This window comes from Misgurnus anguillicaudatus, chromosome 16 (assembly GCF_027580225.2).
Source record: "Misgurnus anguillicaudatus chromosome 16, ASM2758022v2, whole genome shotgun sequence".
In the NCBI taxonomy this organism is placed as follows: Eukaryota; Metazoa; Chordata; class Actinopteri; order Cypriniformes; family Cobitidae; genus Misgurnus; species Misgurnus anguillicaudatus.
This window is the reverse complement of record NC_073352.2, coordinates 34,242,746-34,261,294: the sequence shown is the minus strand read 5'-3', so window position 1 is coordinate 34,261,294 and position 18,549 is coordinate 34,242,746. Positions and strand designations below refer to the sequence as shown.

Genomic DNA, 18,549 nt, shown 5'->3' with positions numbered 1-18,549 from the left:
AAAATGCCCATAGTTACTGTCAAGTGCTTGCTCACTGTTTGCAAGGTTAACAATATGCAGAATTCTCTCACTTGAAAAAGACAGCCCACTACAAGAAGAATCCAACTAGGTTTCATGCCAGTAGCTTGCCAGAACAGTTACCAAATTACCATTAACAGTGTTTAAATTGTTTAAACAGTGTTTACTGTGACACTTACCGCTATGTGTTGGAGCTTAAATTTTTGTATGCTGAGATGTCAGTTTGTTTTGGTGCACACAGCACACATCGCATTATGAAACTTTTCTTTTTAACCTCTTGAAGTGAAAACATAAAGCGAACTTGAGGCCACGCGTGATCTGCCTCCGAAAGCTCGCACAACGCACACACCTTTCATCTACTCCTTTCATCTATGTGCGCTAAAGATGATGCATAGCCAACTCTCGCAATGCACACAGCCTCTCCAACGTCTTGCAAGACTTTTGCCATCATTATAAGATTGTTACATCACAATCATGTAGAAACAGGTAAAATAGCATTTTATATATAAGCAATCACTAATGAGTCTACAACTAAAGAGATAAAGTTTCAATACAATCCGTTTCTTTGTGATGGGTTCCTATGGCACGTCAGCTGTGATGGCCGAGAGGTTAAGGCGTTGGACTCGAAATCCAATGGGGTGTCCCCGCGCAGGTTCGAACCCTGCTCACAGCGTGCCTTCATTATAAGATTGTTACATGGTGAATGTTTGTAGTTTGGTCCCACAGATCACAGTGATGTAGAAACAGACAAACTACTGAAGTAGAAGAAGTCCATATGATTCTTGATGCTCTTGAACCAGTTTGGTAAACCATTCTCTGCAAGCATGTGAAAAAATAGGTCATTGAAATATGGCTCCCCTTGTGATGCCAGCCACGGCACTGCCATTTAGTACAGAAAGAAAGAGAGAAAATAATTGACATTTCAATATGATATATTGAAATGTATTAACGACGGCAGTGGGGCCTCTGGCCTTAGACAAACGAGTTTCTGTTTTAAAGATCATATGGGGGGCCCCATACATAGACTCACCCTGGGCCCACAAATTTTCTAAAATCATCAACTATATGTAATACACTTAACCAGCAATAATTAGCCTGTCCGGAACCGAGCTGAGTTAAACCACATCACTGTGTGACACTTGCTTTACATGTGAACGGCCCCTATACGCTAATAAGAATTTGTTTCTCTCTCCCTGTCTCGTCCTCGATCCCGAGGACAATGAGACAAACAGATCCAGTTCCGGTAAATGTGAAAGTTGGCACACCTCTGATCTACTGGCTGTTCTTCAACGTGATACTCAGCTGATGCCTGACCAATGACCACCGGCAGAACCTGCTTAATCTCCGCTTAATCTCCATATCCGTTTCAATGTGTATCTCCCTAGGGGTTTTCCCTCCTAGGACTTTTTTTACTTCCCGGGCTAAAAAATCCGGGGGGTTTTCTCCTAGGGGGTTTTTCAACCCGGGGAGGCAGCCTTCTTGGGCTTAACTTAGTAATACATTCGCTTTAATGTTGATTTATAGCCGCAGCAAATTTAGCTGCTTGTGCTTTTGTGTATTATGTTGTGCTATCTGTCGATTTTCTGTGCTTTTCACTGCTTCTATTAATGTAAAGCTGCTTTGATACAATTACCAAATTGTGAAAAGCGCTATATAAATACAATTGAATTGATTTGAATATATGTATCCTGAGGACACCAGAGATTTATTTTACAACTTAAAAAAGTATTGTGAAATGTCCCATTTAAATGAGAGTTCACCTCAAATTAACATTTTGTGTTATTTACTTCCCCAAGTTCTCCCAAACTTAAATTTCTTTGAAAGATCTTTAGAGCAAGTTTTGGACCACCATTGACTTCCACATTATTTTTTCCTATTAAAATATGTTTCTTTTTTGTCGGGATTAGGGCAACAACTTGAGGGTAATTAATGATGGCAGAATTTTTCTTTTTGGGTGAATTATTTTATTTTAAATCTTGACAGTAATACATTGAATATGAATCATTGTAGCCTATTGCGTAATATCCACTAAAATTGTGTCTGTTATTCATGTAAAACCACTAGATGTCTAATTGGACAAAATCTCATCTATATCATCATCTGTATAAGATCAATAAGAAGTAAAATAACATTTTATATAGCGCTAGGCAAAAAAAAGATTTTTCGATTAGTCGGTTTTTTACGTGGTCGATTCAAAATCGATTCTCAAAGGCCATGAATCAATTTTTTTAATGAAATAACCTGATCCTGTTTGATCAAGGAATGCAACTGTTCTGCATAAATTTTTCATCTTGCATTAAAATTGTATTGTATTTAACATAATTGTATGCATTTGAAAATTAGAGATGGGTTCTGTTTTAATGTACCCAAGTGTACCTAAAATAAAAAAGTTTAATATACAGGTTTGTGGCTATTATTTTCTTTTTATTAATTACCCACTTGTAAACTTATGTTCACTGTTCTTTTTTATAAATATAGTATTTGTATTGAATCTATATTCATTGAGTTAAATCGAGAATCGAAACCGTAAATCAAACCGAGAATTGAAATTGAATCGATCTGGATCATCTGAATCGATACCCAGCACTAATTTTATATATAAGCGATCAATAATGAGTCTACACCTAAAAAAAGTAAAAAGTTTAACGAGAGGTTAAGGCGTTGGACTCGAAATCCAATGGGGTTTCCCCGCGCAGGTTCGAACCCTGCTCACAGCGTGACATCATTATAAGATTATTACATCACAATCATGTGAAAAAAGACAAACTACTGAAGTAGAGGTGTTAACAGAAGTCATATAATCATTGATGAACAGTGCTCACTTTCTCTTCATAAAAAGCACAATGAAGTTTACCTTACTTGACTGATTTTAATGATCTACAATCTTTATACAAAACTTTATATCTCAAGTAACTTAAAGGGGGCATATCATGAAAATCTGACTTTTTCCATGTTTAAGTGCTATAATTGGGTCCCCAGTGCTTCTATCAACCTATAAAATGTAAAAAAGATCAACTCAGTAACTTAGTTTTGGTAAAGCATTCTCTGCACGCATGAATTGAAATATGGCTCCCCTTGTGATGTCATTTTTGCTTGCACCTTCAAAATGGCAATTTCAATATGTTATAATAAACTAATCTATGTGGTATTTTGAGCTAAAACTTTACATACGTACTGTGGGGACACCAAAGATTTATTTTACAACTTAAAAAAGTCTTGTGAAATGTCCCCTTTAAATGAGAGTTCACCTCAAATTAACATTTTGTGTTATCCCCCCCCCCCCATGGGGTAGATAATGCTCCTAATTTCCCCCAGATTTTGATAACTGTTTTTATTTACTTGGGGTTTTTATCATTCAAATATGGATTGGTGGTTAAGAACACATTTTTATGTGCAGTGACAAGACAACCTCAAAAAAATATTTAATATCACTTTACACAGCGCTTTACTTAGTACAGATACATATCCGTTTAGTAATCCAGATGTTTGATCACTTCCTTCTGCTGAGTAATAAATACAAGTGTCAAGTTATGAACCTAAAACAGAACTAAGTATCTGTGTCAGAGATTAAAAAAGTTGTTACTGAAGACTTTTAGGTACATCCACCAGGAAGAATGTAGGATATAGCCAATGGGAATAACCAGGAAAGTAGATCATTGTGAATTATGGGCTATGTCCTGTTTCCCCCTCTTGGTTGCCATGGCAGTGATCTACAGCTCAATGTATTCTCCAGTTCAGTAATGATTCGACAGTTGCATAAAGAGATGTAGCCTAAATCCAGAAGCCTACAGTACAAACATTTGAATACTGAGTTAGTAATGATGCCAGAATGAACACCTGTGCAAAGGTATCATGAGGAGCAGATGCACTTATCTTAATCACAGAGAAACATTTCATACAGGTGCTTATTAATGTTTCTAAATAAAATGTGTCGAATGTAATTGTTGACTGTATACACAACTCATTACTCTGATAAACCCTAATGTTAACAGGTTGAGCTAAATACATGCCACCTTGGCCTAATTCAGGATTTAATGTTGGTTAATACTGATAAATGACCAAACATTAAAGCAGTGGTCCTCAATCCTGGTCCTGGAGGCCCACTTCTCTGCACATTTTATATATCTCTCTTATCTGACAGACACTGGCCTTTCCTCAATGTCAAGGATACTTCCTTGGTAGGACTGGTCCTTACAAGTCACTTCCTAGGCGAGGCTCCTCTTAAGCATTTGGAGAACACGTAAATGGAACAGGCTAGCAAGTGCACGTCATTGCGTCAATGAAAGGTGTAGGATTGTGGGTGATTTCAGCGCGTGAAGAGTGCAAAGTATACACATATGCATCCTTTCCTGTATATGGGATATTTCTCAAACGAAGGACTTAGTCCTTGGCTGAAATACCGAGGATCCTCAACATTGGAACAGTCCTTCGATGGACGTTGATGACGTAGCATCCTCGAAATTCTGGCTTCCGAGGATCCTTCCTTGACATTGAGAAACGGCTTCAGTTCAATGAGATCTCTGCTAATAAGCTGATGATTTGAATCAACTGTGTTAAATAAGGGAGACATACAAATGTGCAGAGCAGTGGGTCTCCAGGACCAGGATCGAGAACCACTGCATTAAAGTAGGATTGAAATTTAGGATTAAATCAGAGGTGGTTAACGTCGGTCCTGGAGTGCCGCAGTCCTGCAGATTTTAGCTCAGACCCTTAAGGGCGATTTATAGTCGTGCGTAGGTTCTACGCCGTAGCTACGGCGTAGGCTATCCGTAGCCTGTGCATAGCTCTGCGTAGCCTGACGCGCACCTCACAAAAAATTTAACAGCGCGTCAAATCTACGCGAACCGCAAGCGCTGTGATTGGTCCACCAGAACCCCTCCCGTCAGGTAAAAAAACTGCGTCATAGGTATTTCCGTTTGTGACGGTGCAAACAAAGATGAGCCAAGTTGAGGAGTGATTTAACTCAAACTGCATCAAAAGTCGCTCTTTATTTACTTCCATCATTGCTGGTCTTCTCAAATTATACACAACAAGTTGATGTTTCTTCTTCGTTTGTGGGTTAACTTTCTAAGCTTCTTCTTCTTTCACGTTTGTGCTGCTACTGTGGTTACACGCGTGGATACTGCCTACCAGCGGTCGCGCGTTTGTTTGCACATCGACGCGGACGCTGACGCAAAAGTATAAATGAAAACCGACACGGAACCTACGCCGTCGCTGCTACGCCGTAGGACCTACGCATGACTATAACGAGCCCTTTACTAAACCTCACATGCCTGTTGCTTTCTTGTATCACTTTAGACCTTTATTAGGCTGTCCTATATGTCCCATTCTTCCCAGAAGCATCCTGTCCAGGATTACGGGTGCATCTTCCGGAAGTCGTATTTGTCGACCGCATACGTCATAGAGAATTTTTATTATTATTACAGAGAAGCAACCGTTACATTTTAAGGTAAGAATGAAACTATGATTGTATGTCTTATGTTTTTAACTGAATGGCATATGCGGTCAAAAAAATACGACTTCTGGAAGACGCACCAAAATCCTGGACAGGATGCGTACTGGAAGAATGGCCCGTATGGTCACCCTACTTGTTCAGGTGTGTTTGATTAGAGCTGGAGCTAAATTTTGCAGGACTGCAGCACTCCAGGACCGACGTTCACCCCTTGAATAAATTATGCACATAAAGCCATTAAATCACGGGTCTCCAATGTTGTTCCTGGAGGACACATGTCCTGAATATTTTAGTTCCAACCCTAATCCAACACACATGCCTCTAATTTTTAGGTAACCCTGAACAACTTGAATAGCAGGTTCAGGTGTGTTTGGAACTAAAATCTGCAGAACAGCTGCATTAAATAAAAGCATGGGATTTTTCATGCATTTTTAAGGCTTTTCCTGTTAAATAATAAGGGACCAAACATGCTATACAGTGAAGTGCAAAGTAAAAAGACAAATACTAATAATCTACTTGAGGTAATTTAAACCATCTGCCCTGGTTTAGCTCTGACCCAAGAAGTTCAGATGTGAAAATAAGGGCACTGGAAATAGTGTCATGGGTCCACATTTGAGCGCACAGCATTATTTAAGAGTGAAGAAAGTTAAAAAATGAGAGCCATAACATGAAAGCTAAACATAGCATCAGACTGCTGAGAGTTTCTCAGAGAGACAAGACAAGGTTTAAATGTAGGCTATTAAAGGAGAAAGAAAGCGTATTGATCATGTAGTAGAGTCACCATAATCCTCAACTAGAATGTATGTATTAAATAGAACAAAGATTGAAATCATTTGGTTGATAAAAGTAGGGTGACCATACGTGCCATTCTTCCCGGACGCGTCCTGGCCAGGATTTCAGGTTCGTCTTCCAGAAGTCGTATTTGTCGACCGCATACGTCATAGAGGATTATTATTATTTTTACAGAAAAGCAACCGTTACATTTTAAGGTAAGAATGAAACTACGATTGTATGTCTTATGTTTTTAACTGAATGACGTATGCGGTCAACAATACGACTTCCGGAAGATGCACCAAAATCCTGGCCAGGACGCGTCCAGGAAGAATGGCCCCTAATAAAAGACCCGAGTGATTCTCTGGTCTCAAAAAAGCACATTTAACCAAGGCTGCATCTGAAAACTTAGGCAGTGACTTGTTGCCTCGCTGCCTTATGAGGCCATGACTTTGGAGACATGAAGGCAGCTAAGAGAAACCCTTTTGGTTAAACTTGAAAGGCAGCGTGTTTGATAGGGTGGCCATTCGTGCCAGTTCTGCCGGACATGTCCCAAACATGTTTTCGGGCTCGTTCTCCGAAAGTCGCGTTGGTCAACCACATACGTCATCAAGGTTTAATATTTCGGGTTTAATTTTTAGAAAAGCAACCGTTACATTTCAAGGTTAGAATGAAACTACAATGATTGTATGTCTTAAAATAAATAAATCTTAATTTTCTAATGTATTTTAACTGAAATGTGATGACGTATGCGGTCAAGCAACGCGACTTCCGGAGAACGAACCCAAAAACATGTTCGGGACGTGTTCGGCGGAACTGGCATGAATGGCCACCCTAGTGTTTGATTAATAAACAGAAAGCGCCTTTGTGATAACTAATCACATATTTGAAAACTACAATACTAATTTCTTGCTAAAAATGCGATTGAATATGAATTTAATTGAAAATGAAAATATACATTTATTTACACTAAATTTGTGCTCCTGCTGCTTTCTTGGCCGCCATTTTTTTTTAAAACTTGACCAGGCTCAACCAATCACATTCCCAAGATGTCAGGAGTAAGGAAGTAAACCTAACATTGGATTGGGACATGTCTTGATGCCTCCCTGCCTTGGAATGATGCCTCAGAAGGCAGAATTTAGAGTTTTCTGACCCAGCCCAAGTTTCATACAGGGTTTGGTTGGTTAGCAAGGCCCAATTAGCTCATGATAGTAAATGTTTTAACCACACCCTCTTAATTTCCTATTATTGCTTAGTGTCAGCAGGTGTTACAGGTTATTGAGAAACCTTTAAAAACCCTGCAGTTTTTGAAATTTGCTCTCCAGAGGAGAGTGTGAGAGTGAATTGATGTGTGAAAATAATGTTGAAGGAATGAGTGGCTTTAAATTAAATTAAATTAATTAATTAATCTATTAATGAAAGAGGAATTAAGCAAAATGAATGAAGGAATGAATGAATGAATGAATGAATGAATGAAAGCAAAATGAAGAAATGAAAACAATACGCTGTCAGATACTTTGAATGAGAGTGTTTGCCAAATGCAAAAAGAAAGAAAAGGAAAATCTGGGATTAATTTTTAAAGTCAAAGAAGTGGAAAACCATTTCATCATTTGTGCTTCAGAAGTTTTATTTCTTATTTTTTAAACAGTTTTAAAAAATGACTTTAGTTTTTTTACATGTTTCTTTATCAGCTTGTTCATCTGGGTTGAAACCGTAACATTTTAGGTCAACCCTAATGTAGTAAATAAAAACTGGTGTGCTATCCAGAATGGATGAACTATTAACACTATTGTAACCTATAGGTCAGTATGTTAAGACCCCTGCTGTAGTGTATTCTGATAAATTGACTTTGTGAAGTCATGGAGGCTTGATAGTTTTTTGATGTGGTGCAGAATTTAGCATCATTGTGCATTGTGTGCACCCATAATCTATTTGAAATGCTAGATGTGGTTTGAATTACAATATTTAATTCATCTGGTTTATTTTTATGGTGCTGTCCTTGCAAATCCATAAAGCAAATATACTCATGTAGGGTTTTGAAGTTCAGATACTGTAGGGTTCAGCAACACAGCCCTCATAAACTTTCTTTTTAAAATTCTGTCTGTTTGTGAAATCCCATCTCTCTAAAACTAAATAAAAACTCATCACACAACATTATTGAAATGTTTGTGCACAGATTGCAATCAATCAGTGAACATTTACTTTGTGATCTTTATTTCATCTCTTGTATTTTTGTTTGCCTAATTTTCAGGTTTCATTTTGAGTTGTTTCGGTCATGCACGGCCTGCAGTAGCATGTGAAATCATCCGTGCTGGACATGAAAGTTTCTGATGTTGTTCGGGTAGATCTGCTTTCTCTAACTCCCTGCGTACAGGGCTATAAATCACAGTTGTTCATGAGGGACTCAATCATGGTTACACAGCAGAAAGACAATCTATTCATCAATGACAGAGAGAGAGACGAAAATAGAGAGGCACGTGTGTGTGTGTGTGTGTGTGTGTGTGTGCGCGCTTCTACAACCAGGATGAGAGGAGAAACGCATGTTTTGAGTTTGATAAAAATGTTTGTTACTTAGTAGAAAAAGATTACAGTGCATTCTTTAGCTGTGTTTTGACATTTAAGCATCTTTTATTTAATGAAAAATGACTTGACAAATAACAAATCAACAATTTATTATTCATGGCTTAACAACATGAACAAATTCGCAAATAATTCAGAAAATAAGTGTAAGCCAAATGTTGGATTATAACTCTTTGATGAACAATAGGGTCCTCGCACTTCGGTGCTCGGGCCCTAACCAGTGGGGCTGTAGTACTGACAGTCAACACATGGTGGCAATGCTGTGCCAGTTTTACTTTTTATAAAAATCTCATTTTGCAGCCGGCCCGTGTGATTGTTTTTCTTTTAACTCTGCTTTGTTAGTGAGCTAAAACAGTGGAGACATTTCCATCAAGATTCATTTATGCTTGATGTGCATTGAGCTATTGGCCATGAAACGCATCTTCTAGACACTGCAGCTCTTCTGAAACCATCAGACACTGCAGTGCGACTCTTTTGTTGTTTATACTGTAGAATAACAACGTCCAATCACGGGGCTTCAGTTCTGTTAAAAGAATCCTCAACAAAGCAACCAGCGTTACATAATCAAGGGATGAGGGAACGAGTTGTATTACTATCCCTGAGATCTTGATGGGTGGTCGGGCCTGGCAGACCCAGAGAGCATGCGGATGGGGGATTGTGTTACGCCGTCTCTCCGGAGAGTCTCATGCACCATTCAACTCCTTATCAGAGCATCTGATGTTTACGGTCTTATATTTCATGCGGCCATTTGGCTTGTCTTGCCTCTCACGGCAAAAAGATAAAGATTAGCCTGAGCCGAGAGATAGAAGTAAATGAAGAAAAACAGGAAGAGATGATCTTAAAAAGACGTGTGCGAAACAATACAGATACTTAAGATTGGAAAGATTTGCAGCACAATGTTCAATGCAACCACAATTCTATCAGTTAAACGAACAATATACTGCATTTCATTTATCTACACATCGCAGTTTCCAACATGCCAGGTTGAACATATGACAGAAGCCAGATATCAACAGATTTAGCTGATGTTCATTTTACATTTATGCATTTGGTTGAAAATATTTGTGTGTGTGTGTACCTGGTAATTATCACGTTGTGGGGACCAATTGTCCCCACAAAGATAGGAATACAAGTATTTTTGTGACCTTGTGAGGACATTTTGATGTCCCCATGAGGAAACAAGGTTATAAATCAAACAGAATGATGTTTCTTGAAAATCTAAGGTATCAGAAGGTTTTCTGTGATGGTTGGGGTTAGGGAATGGGGTAGGTAAGGGGAATAGAATATACAGTTTATATGGTATAAAATGCATTACGTCTAAGGAATGTCCCCACAAAACATGGAAACGTGTGTGTGTGTGTAAATGTTAGTGCATCTAGTGGTGAGATTGTGAATTGCAACCAACATCTCACCCCTCAATAGGGTATATGCGCAACTTACTTTCACATTCCTGTTTATTAACATAGTAGCAGTGTAATGCATTGCATTATGGGTATTAATATTTAATTTACAGTGATTTACTGTATGTTTTGAATTTGCGGTAGACTGCTGTAAAACAACAGCAGTAGTGCTACTGTAGTTGAATAAAACAGTGTTATAAAAGCACATAAAATGGAAAAATAAAATATATCTATGAAATTAACTTAGCGAGTAACTTTTATTTAGTGGCACTGTGTTAGTGTTACAGACCTACGACGCGGGTTACCCGGGTTTGATTCCCTTCAAGGCAGTATATTTTTTAAAACTAGGTTACAGTAAGGGTATTATACCGTAAAATGGAACTGCGGTAAAGGCATCATACTGTAAAAAACATGTACAGTTATGGTACTGTAATGGGGCAGTTTTTTATACTTTATAGCTTTTGACAAAGTCATTTTCTTCTCACATACATTCAGATATTAGAATAAAAAGAACATAAAACAAATAATAATACTACGAATAACAATAACAAGCTACGATAGCACATACTGGCAACTGGAAACGATCAACCCAGTTTTCCGGTTTGGTCAGGTGACGTTCGACATACCACATTTCAAACCGCGCATGGTAGCCGTCGTACAGGACAAACACTTCATTGTCTGGGACAACGTAGTGACGAAATGCACTGTAGATCAGTTTGTCTGTTTAGGGTTATTGTAGAAACATGATGGCGACTTTCATGTATGGAGACCCGCGGTTTATGTAGATAAAAACGGCTCATTCTTAGACAATAAAAACAATACAGTTCATTTTGTAAGGTCTTTATACACAACTTTTAAGCATTCAGACTATACTTTTTATTAGGAATCAAACTCAAAACTCAAACAGATGCAGCTGTTTGATGTCATGCTAAAAAGCTGTGAACTTTAGAAGATACAGGAGTGAGAAACACAAGACTAAGTTTACACGTGGGTGGCTATTTTCATAAACGGACATTTCAATACATCCGGTTTTGTGCACACATGTCAGTTTTCAGAAAAGTGTTCATTGACATGTATCTGTGTATATATGACGTCACGAGCATGCCAAACCTCTAGATGGCGTTGTAAAGAGAAGCTCAAGCCCACGTAAGCCAATCATAATCCTGAGAACAGCAACGAATCCCTTCCTGCTCCTCTTTTGAACAAGGTCGCACTATTGGCGTAGGTGAGAGCTTTGGCGATTTGTAACGTTGGCTGCCTTAACTTTCATTTGTCTCAGTTTACGTGCAACCGTGCAAACAAAGTTTTTCAAAATCTCCACGCTGGCCAGAGTTTTTTAGAAAGAATCAGTTTCAGAGGCGAGTTCTCCGTTTGCGTGTAAACGAAGGGAAATTTCTCAGTTTTTGAAAATAACCATGTACGTGTAAACAGGGCCTAAATCCCCTCTGCTGAATGTATGTACACCTGCAAAACAAATGCATCAGTGCGTGGGATAATTTATGTTTAATTATTTGTTAACCGACTAAAACACAGCCGACGACTCCACACCGGATACGTTCCAGACCTGCCGACTTCCCAGATCCAGTGCGGATCCAGCCCAGAGTCGTCTGCTGTCAACTGAATTATGCATAAATATCTGTTCAAAGTTTTGCAGGCTGGGACCTTTCACTTTTTAAAATCCATGTTGCTCGGGGATTCACAAACAAGTCTTAAAGCAACACAATCTCACGGAAAGTCGTGTTATAGTCACACAAAATTTATCAATTTATTTGTGTCCATGGCACGAAATTCAGCTTTTTACGTGCCTTGAGCACAAATGTTTTCAGTCTTTTTTAAATCATTGTTGGTTGGGGTTAGAGTTGGGGTTTGGGTTAGGATGTCTAAAAATGTAACAAAGTGATTCTAACCCGAAGTGACAACAGCAAGAAAATAGGAAGAAAATGAGAAAACTACATAAAATGAAACAAAAAAGAAAGTCATGCAACGCACACGAAAAAGACATTCGTGCTCAAAGGCATAAAAAAGCAGAATTTCGTGCCATGGAGATGAATAAATGTATCAAATTTTGCATGACTATAACACAACTTTCTGTGAGATCAGTCTGGCTTAAGGCTAGTCCTAGACTAAAACACAGGTTTGAGCCGTCTCAACTAGTCCTAACTTTACACTGAAAAAAATGATTCATTGAATTTAATCAATTTTTTTAAGGTAAGTGGTTGCAATCAATTTATTTAAGCTACATTTAAACAAAAAAGATTAGTAACATAAAATAAAATATAAAACTTTTGTTTAAATGTAGCTTAAATAAATTGATTGCAACCACTTACCTTAAAAAAATTGATTAAATTCAATGAATATTTTTTTTCAGTGTAGGTAAGCCCTGTCTGTGAAACCAGGCCATGAAGTGTGGATTTAAGAAGCCACCTGTAATTCTGCAGTCGTTCTGCTGTTCCTGAGAAGAAAAGACTGACATGTGATTTGATTAAAGAATGGATTATTTTTTTGACAACCTCATCATTTATAAGCAAAATTTAGCGTTCAGTTAGATAAAGCCTGAGTCCTTCTGAGCTTCCTCTCTGACACGCAAGCGCACGCACGCACGCACACAGAGAAACCTGACAGCTATCTACCCTCACTAATGCCACTTTATCCTTTAAAAGCAACAGGAGAAGAGCAGAGACACAAACATCCCCTCCAATGTGACGAATTAATAACAGGGGTTAAACCTCTCGCCTGGAGACAATGAGACGTACGGCGTCGGGATTTAGACGTCCTCTGATAACACGCATCTCTCTTGCAGACAGACTCAATCTCTGGACAATAACATGTGCTGTCAAACACAGCTTTGCATTCAAGGTAAACATGATCCATTTTTAATTGTTCTTTTGGAAAGAATTGTGTTAAATGCATAATTTTATTTCTATAGCACTTTCTCATTGTCCATTGTTGCAAACAGTTCAGCAACTGCATGGTTTGGTTTGGTTATGTTAAGGGTGGTGGATTTTGCACAGGTAAGCATCACTCATATCTGGTTTGTTTGAGTCTTTTTGATTTCAGCATATCTCCTTCTGTGGATAAATCTGTGTTTTGACGGACAGGATTTTCTTTTCAAATATTGTTTCGTTGTACTTTATTCTTTACATAAGACCCTCTTGTTTCCAGACTGTGAATCAGAACGCAGCTCAAAGGAAAATGCCGGCAGGGAAGATCAAACTGGAGTCATGCAACCAAGTTGAGTAAAAGAAAACTCGAGCTGTCACATTAATGTATATCACAAAGACTCTCTCCAAAGCTATTCTTAAAATAGCTTCACTCGATTTTTGAGTGACACCTTGCATCACTGACATTATCAGTTTACATCATGCAGTAATCCAAAGATATATTTTACTAACATACAGGAAAATTGTCTAGACATGTTTACACTTGTTTTGATCAATGTTGTGACATTTGAGCTTCAGCACAATCAGAAGATTTAAAAAGATTTTAATATTTAAGAAGGAGAACTGGAGGGGTGTAAGTGACATTTCACCAACTTTACAGAAGAGCCAGGGCAAAAATATTACCATTGTTTGATCTAACTTTGTGTACTAATTTCAATCTTTTATAACTCCAGAGTGATTAATATTGCAATCGTTTCCTTTTTAGCAGAAGGGAAGTCAGGCCAACTTCCAAAACACATTTGTATCCAATCAGCAGTAAGGGGCGTGTCTACTAACCGACATTAGGCGTGTTCGACATCGGCTGCGGCTGGATGTAACCGATCGGCGAGATTAGCCACGTGCAGGCGGGGTGGAGCTGAAAACGGAGACGTGAAGTCGGACACGCTGTGGTTCCCGTAGTTTGCTGAATTTACGTCAGGCATGGCTGATCATTTGCCGTTTGCTTGCTTAATCGCATTAAACATGATTTGTAAGATGTAAACTATATAAAAAGTGAATTATACTGTTTTGAATGTCCGTGTATGAGCATGAGTGGAACTGAAGAGGTTTACAGCATCTGTTTTTACAAGAATAAAGTTCAACATAAGCATATATTATTTAAATACCAATGTAGTGGGGTCTATGTTTTTTATCCATTTTATTTGATAAAGATGACACAATATAACATCGCGACTACATGAAAATAGCTTTAACTGTTATAAAAATACAGATTTGTGAGCATTTGTGGAACTGAGGGCGTGAAAATAAGCACGAAACACACGTGATTGTTGTCATGTGGTGAATCCGACCAATCTTGAAACAGCTGTGTCGTCATTACAGCCCGTGCAGCTCCTCTTCGGGAAATGCACTGGCTGACTCAGGCGGCTGATCTCGAATCGCTCTCGCGGTACTTAAAAACCATATGACACAGTCACGTGCCTGCAGCGGCAGCTTAAGTCGGACAAAATTACTAACCGGAATGCACTGCTTCAAGTCAGCCACCGATCGGTCTGCGCAGCGCCGCATGAAGTCGAACACACCTTTCGTTGCCTGGATTGCGTGGGGCGGGTCTATCAAAAGAAGGTCCAGATACTATTGGGGTAGGGGTGTGTTTGTTTAGGTGATTTCAAATATCACATTGGCTTTCAGAGATCATGCACCCCGCCTTAAGCCTTTATTACTAAATACAGCTGAGTAGCACAATATAAAAAACAATAAGAACATGTTAACATTATAATTAACATGTTTAGAAATAATGGAACAAAACTCTTGATTTAAACCTTCATTTTACCCAAATGCCCTTTTGGTTTTCACCCCTCGTAATCAAATGTACTTGTATTTTGGCTGTAAGTGGTAAATGTACTGTACAGAGTTTTGTGTACACAATTCTATTTAAACTACACTACAAAATGAAGTAAATACTAAAGTACAATAACTTGATTCATGTTAAATTGAATTGAGACGTCTTAGCTTCATGGGTTAAAGTACAGGCAGGAGAGAGGATTTTATGTATCTCAAAATCTACTGAAAAGTCATGATTCTGCTGTTTGCTGTCATATACGTTTGCTTTATGGCATTTAGAAGGCTGTGTTTCTCCATAATAGGTAATAAGAAGAGGATTACATAAAGATCACATCAGCAAACCTTTATCCATTCCTTACATAAAAGCAGCAGAATGGTGCTCATTTAATACTGAGATCTAGAGGTCTACACGGAAGACCCGAGACCCGAAGACCCGGGACCCGATCAGCCGGGTCCGGGTCGGGTCTCAATCTATTACTTCGGGTCCGGGTCTGTTTAACATTATGGGTAATACCCGAGGTCGATCGGACTCGGAGAACACACACTCACATTTAAATAAAATATTCCTCCAGCAACAAAAACTTAGATGAACTGTCGCATAAATTTTTTCTATGACGCTAAAGTTGCGTTAAAAGTTTATAATTGGTTGCTCAAACCAGGCAGCTAACGCGCATGCTCTCTTGTAATGTTTCTCTGGCTACCAGTCAGGAGCTTCTGCAGTGAGACGCAATGACTTTACCTTTGACAATTGGCTCTTTTATTTAGAAGGCGGGACCTATTCCGCCGTACCGCGCATTTTGCACTGACGTGACTTCTATAATTTTATAATGATATTATAAATTGACCGTCTTGCTGTTATATCTAAAGTTTTCGCGACTCTGCTCAAAGAGCACAGAGATGATAGCAAAGTAAAGCTAACGAAAGCAGCTATGACACTGAACGAGCAATCGTTATTATAATCCAAATGGGCAAACATTATTAAGCAAGTTGACCCGATACACAACAAAGTGGACTTTTAAAGCTGGAATAAGCATTAAACATTTCAATCGTCAAGAGAGGAATAACATGGATGGAACTGTCTTGGAAATAAGGATTGTGCATCACACACAGTCAGGTACAAGGAGGGAAAAGACTAACTTCTAACGTTATGGGTAAGACAAAAAGTTAAATTTTCGCTACTTGTTTATTGACTTATTAATAACATTTAGCTAAAGAATATTTGCCGGTCGGGTCTGTGTCTTCCCGGACGGGTTCGGGTCCAGCTTTTAAATAATAGACGGGTCCGCGTCGGATCCGGGTCCAGCTTTTAAATAATAGACGGGTCCGGGTCGGTTCCGGGTCCAGCTTTCAAAACAACAGACGGTCCGGGTCGGTTCAGTGTAGCACATTTACGGGTCTGATCGGGTTCGGGTAGGAATTTTTGGACCCGTGTAGACCTCTACTGAGATCACATCAATCTGCCGGCTTATTGTGCTGAGGTTGTGTGTCCAAACCTGCTTTTATCTCTTTGATATAAATTTGCTAAGCTGCAGAATGCACATTTTTTTTCAGAGGCTGTTTTTTTTACCAAACCAAGTGCAGCTAATAAAGTCATAACTTCACAACATCACAGCAACATGTTGCATTATGACTGCCCTGAAACTTATGACATAACAGCAATGTGTGATTATGACATCACTAAAACCTAAACGCATTATGAAAAAATTGAGCATATCTGCTCATTGGACTACGCATCATTTGACTAGTAGCCCGACCCCTAATAATCCAAACCAAACTGATAATAGCGTGTCTTTGATTAGTATCTATGTTGTCTCTTCTGGAAAGCTGCCCTGCAGTCTTATGAGACAGCAACATCCATTGTATTATGACACCAAATGCTTTGACATCACAGCATTACAGTATTTGCTGCATTATGAAATCACTGAACCTTAATTTTTTAAGGCATCACCTCATAAGTGAATTAAAGTTTTATGGCAATTTTACAAATTTAGTAAAAAACACAGTGTGCTCATGAAGGACGAAGATCTGGGGTCTCATTTATAAAGCGTGCAGATCCCACACAACAATTGTAATCTATACAAAAACAAACTTGACGGGAGAATGGGCTTGACGGGTGGGATATGAGGATGATTCATGCACTCTTGCAGGATATCTGTGATTTGTAAAAGGAACATTGCTTTGTTTTATAAGTCTTAATATTTTTTGGCTCATGCCATTTTTGGTTTTTAGGCATATGTAGACCTTTAGTAAGAATCCTACGCACAGTTTTATAAATGGGACCCCTGATCTGTAACAATTCTCATTGCCTAAAAACAAAACCCTTTACAATATATCTTAAAAAATATATTGACAAAAACAGCAAAGCCCAGCAATCACAGTGATTGGATGAAAGCATGATGATAAACAAATTTTGACCAAAAACAAAGCTGAGACTAAGATTAGAGTTCATTATAAAGTTTAAAGAACAGAAAGCTTGATGCCCCTGGAGGTTTCAGCTCACATAGGAGAAATGAAATCCTTCTCAAAGAAGCTACCCTAATAATCACAGACAGATTAAAACACACATCTCATCCTTCTAGCCTTTTCTCTTTGTGTGTTCGTGTTTTCTTATAATCCGGCACTGATTTAAAGTAAACCACTGTAAAACAATTCTGTTTTATTTTTAAATAAATGGAGAAACAAAGAGGTTCGTGCTTCTAGCTCTCCATTATCTCCACACCACAGTGTCCCAAGGCCTTAAGCTCCCAAAAAACTTAATATCAGGCAAATTATGTAATGGGAGCACAGCACTGCCAGAAGAAGTTTTATAAGACCAGCTACTTCCCTCCCCAGAGAACTTCTTAACATCTGAACAACCATCCTTCTGTTTTCGCTCCTGGTCTCTGATAATTATTCATGGAGTTTCAGTTCTGTCTACTGTCCTGAAGGCTTGGAGGTTCAGCGCTTAAAAGTTTGGCTAGGACACGGCAGAGGTATTGTGCACATCCAAAACAAGAGTTTAACTGTGCGTTCACACTGGGTACAGAAGAGGCGACGAAAACGCGCTATTTGCGAGTAGTTGGACTCTTGAACATTTTGAGTTTATGCACGTGAAATTTGAGTCATTTGAGAGTCATTTGAGAGTCATTTGAGAGTCATTTGAGAGTCATTTGAGAGTCATTTGAGAGTCATTTGAGAGTCATTTGAGAGTCATTTGAGAGTCATTTGAGAGTCATTTGAGAGTCATTTGAGAGTCATTTGAGAGTCATTTGAGAGTCATTTGAGAGTCATTTGAGAGTCATTTGAGAGTCATTTGAGAGTCATTCGAGTCATTTGAGAGTCATTCGAGTCATTCGAGAGTCATTCGAGAGTCATTTGAGAGTCATTTGAGAGTCATTCGAGTCATTTGAGAGTCATTCGAGTCATTCGAGAGTCATTCGAGAGTCATTTGAGAGTCATTCGAGTCATTTGAGAGTCATTCGAGACATTCGAGTCATTTGAGAGTCATTCAAGTCATTCGAGCGTAAATTTGCATCACGGGAGGGGCTTATTTAGCTCAAATTGAGTAAACTCACCCGATTGTTCGACCTCCTCAGTCACTTTTTTCCAAACAAGATCCTTTTTTTTC

At 38.6% G+C, this 18,549-nt stretch overlaps 1 long non-coding RNA gene and 1 other non-coding gene across 2 annotated transcripts; both read left to right on the top strand.

Moving 5' to 3' along the window:
• Positions 1 to 609: 609 nt before the first annotated feature.
• Positions 610 to 691, top strand: trnas-cga (transfer RNA serine (anticodon CGA)). The gene has a single exon. It is a non-coding gene; the product is annotated as a tRNA-Ser (tRNA).
• Positions 692 to 12,706: 12,015 nt separating this feature from the next.
• LOC141350132 (uncharacterized) lies at positions 12,707 to 13,788 on the top strand. The gene is made up of 2 exons (XR_012358131.1): positions 12,707 to 13,077; positions 13,384 to 13,788. It is a non-coding gene; the product is annotated as an uncharacterized lncRNA (long non-coding RNA).
• The last annotated feature ends 4,761 nt before the right edge of the window (positions 13,789 to 18,549 follow it).